The sequence below is a fragment of the Mus pahari genome, chromosome X (genome assembly GCF_900095145.1).
Source record: "Mus pahari chromosome X, PAHARI_EIJ_v1.1, whole genome shotgun sequence".
In the NCBI taxonomy this organism is placed as follows: domain Eukaryota; kingdom Metazoa; phylum Chordata; class Mammalia; order Rodentia; family Muridae; genus Mus; species Mus pahari.
The window spans coordinates 3,093,701-3,097,255 of NC_034613.1; the positions used below are offsets into that span (position 1 = coordinate 3,093,701).

A 3,555-nucleotide genomic window follows, 5' to 3' on the forward strand; every position below is an offset into this window, starting at 1 on the left:
ATGTATGGGGCAGAGCTATATCTGAGGAGAAAGTGGCTTTTCTTCTTCTTGGTAAGGGGGCAGGCTAGCGGCTGAAGCAGACGCCGTGAGCAGTCAGCATGAGCCCCCTGAGCATGTTTGTGACTGATAAGCTTTCAGATTTTCTACTCAGAAATTATCTACTGCTTATCACAAACCTTCAGTAACATTGAAAAATAATAGTTTAATCCTTTATATCAAAACAACAGTGTTCATCTTGTTTTGATGGAAATAATGGGCCAATGAACGAGAACAAGAGAAAGTATTGCTGAGATAAGCGGAAGTGAGGGCAAACCTACAAAGGAGACCAGAGCTGAGGAGCCAGCAGAAGATGGCGGAAATGTCTGTGGAAGATTAAAGAGGTGAGCCTAGCATGATTGAAGACAAATTATAAATTTTGAGGAAATGGGAGGATCTAACCGCTAGAGAGATGTCTCCGTGGTTAAAATCACTGGCTGTTCTTTGAGAGAATCTGGGTTCGATTCCCAGTACCCACGTGACAGCCTACAATCTTCTGTAAGTATAGTCCCAGGATACCCAACATGCTCTTCTTGACTTCATGGACACCAGGCAAGCCGGTGGTGCACAGACACATATGCAGGCAAAACACCCATACACATAAAATAAAAATATGCCTCCCTTTAAAAAGGCTTCTGAAAAAGCTGGGAAAAATAGCGTATAAGGTACCTTCACATGTAGTTCTTTAAAATGACTTAAGTGCTATAATTGAGAGCAATAAAAACTATGACCAGTTTGATTGTGATCCCTGTAAAAGTAAAATTGTAAAAAGTGACAAGAATTCTAAAGTCAATCAGGTGGCCCAGAGATTAACTGAAGAAAGTCAAATGAAAGAGTAATTGGAATTCAGGGAACATTTTGGTTAAGTCAAATAGGTAAGTTACTTTCGCAGCATAAGCTAATAGCCCTCAAACTACTGCTGCAGAATCTCCTGTATCCAGAGTGAGTTTGGAATGACTAAGGCCATCTCTCGAGTCCTTCCCGCATCAGATCTGGTATCGTGACAACCTTATCTATGCTCTGAGAGGAAAACCTACAGTTTAATGATTTACTAATCCCATTTACACAGCCATTACGATTATGAGGTGAAGACAACTAGTTACGATTATCTGTCCCCTTTCCCTTTTTCATGTTTATAGAACCTGGTGTTGTGAGAACACGGATGCTCGGAATACAGATTACATCTCTAGTTTTCATTATCATTGAGTCTAACATATGGATTATTTTAATGAAGAGAAGAGAACCTGGCCAGCCTCAAAAGCATGCTCCTTCTGCCTCAGCCTCTGGAGTGGTTGAATTACAGGCTTTTACCACCACACCTGTCTCCCAGAAGCTATTTTTGAAGGAAGGAAAATCCATATCCCTCCACTCCCCCTCTCTTCCCCCTGACTTTATTATAGATGTGATGACAATAATTTTCATGACAGAGTAACCATAGCAAAGCAAAAGGATGGAGAGAGCCTAGGTCTCTGAAATGGTTTGTGAAGTTGTGACACCAAGCTTCTTGTCTTTATTTATACTAAGGGGTTCATTTTTCCTTCTTCAGCTACTTTTGTGGATGAACGTATTCCTGATTCATTTAGTGTAGAAGTCTCAACTCACTTAAAATTCAGACTTTATTTTTTGTCTTTTCTGGTAAATAGATTCCCTCCCCATGGAACACATATAGAATTTTATCTATCACTGCTTTAGTGCTGTGACAATCACAGAATCTTAGTGACATGCCCCCAGCAGGTTAGCCCAGATATGATTTCATGGCAGTGATAGGGAGGGATACAAGAAATAATTTTTTCAAGCCCTCAATTGCTTAATCTTTGTAAATATTTCAGTATCTAAAGATTATACCTGAACTCAGACACAAATGGAATATGTGTGTCTCTTGATGGGAGGAATTGCAGTCACTGGGCAAAAGGCATGAATGAGGTGCAGTGCAAATTCGTCTCATTGATGCAGTCAGGCTAACCTCAATACTAATGTTTTTAAAGAAGGCTTCGAATAAAAATCTGGGGACAGGTGTAGTTGGTAGCTGATGTATTTGTAGTGCTGAAGCAAATCCATTGTGCTATCTCTAACAAGAGACCTCCATTCTGATTCTGATTCCAATGTCAACTGCACAGTTTGGGGCACTGACTTTTAGTCTGTTAGATTTTGGAAGGTGGAAGACAAATTTACTGTTCTTAAATATAATGATAGGAAGAGAAGCTGAGGTTTGCTAAGTTTTGAGCTAAAATTTAGATTGTTAAGCATGGACTACTTGGGAAGTATGTTGCTCACGAATTTTCTAGAATAAGAACTTTCCCTGACAATTGTGTAAATGACTGTATCTCTAATCTTGTTTCCCATCACTATCTGCTATTATGCTGTATGTTGTATGATACCTCTTTTGTCTACTAAGTGCCCTTCCTACAAAGGCAAGCATTCTGTTCTGCTTGCTATTGTACTCAGAACACCTGTAAAGTTGCTAGGTTTTTATTAGGTGCTCAAACGTGCTGTAGCTCAAACAGTAACTGTAACTGCATGCACAAGACAGGTATTATCAACATTCAGTCATGAGGGTGGGGTGCTCATGAAGCCCCACCCCTTTCCTGAAGATTGATAGACAGTTAACTGCAGCTAAAGGGGGCAGAGCACACAAGGCCCCTCCCTTCCCCAAGGAGCTATAGAAAGTTAATGGTTGCTGGGGGGGGGGGCATATTTTTTGAACAGTATAGCCACAGTGAGATGCCTATGCTTCTGTAAATAACCTCTCACTTATGCTTCTCTTAGTAACCCTAAGTAAATTCATTGTTTCACCAAAACAAGCAAAGGCATTAAACTAGAAATGGGACTACTTGGGAAGCGGGAATCACTATAAGTAAAAGCTGAACAAGAAAGGCAATATGATCAAACTACATTGTGTATGCATATGAAAATCTTATAAAGAAACCCATCACTGTGTTCTTGGAGGTGGGAACTGAGACAGAAGCCATGGAGGAATGCTGATTACTGGCTTGCTTCTTCTGGCTTGCTTACTGAGCCCACCCATATCAGCCTTTATTTAAGAAGATGTCCCATGGACTAGCCAAGCAGTCTGATGGAGACCTTTATCTCAGTTGAGGTTCCTCTTCCTAGATAATTAAAACCTCCACATCTCCAAAACTGAAATTTATTTCTGACACTCTAAAAGCCCCATGATGCACGAAAACTAGAATTATACATCTTTCTGTATCTGGAAAGATGACATTCAAGATAAATTCCATTGAGCTGACAATGGAGGCAGTCATGGTGAGTATTAGAATAGTGGAACTGGCCTGGCAGAAATGAGATATTCCTTGCTTTTTTGTTATTTTTTAGGTAGGGTCTACCTATATTGCCCTGGATAGCCTGGAACTCACTGAGATCCTCCAACCTCTGTTTCTGGAGTACTGGGGTCAAAAGCATGTGTCACCACACCCTGATGAAAGGCTTGAGTCTCTTTTTTTATTATTATTATTTTCTTCATTTACATTTCAAATGCTATCCCAAAAGTTTCCTATACCC

The 3,555-nt window shown here is 40.2% G+C and overlaps 1 long non-coding RNA gene across 1 annotated transcript in view; it reads left to right on the plus strand.

Annotated features, from left to right (window-relative positions):
* Positions 1-223: 223 nt before the first annotated feature.
* LOC110313262 overlaps positions 224-3,555 on the plus strand; it is a 41,707-nt gene continuing 38,375 nt past the window's right edge. Inside the window, exon 1 of the long non-coding RNA XR_002380094.1 lies at positions 224-380. This is a non-coding gene — a long non-coding RNA (uncharacterized LOC110313262). The remainder of the gene's footprint in view (positions 381-3,555) is intronic.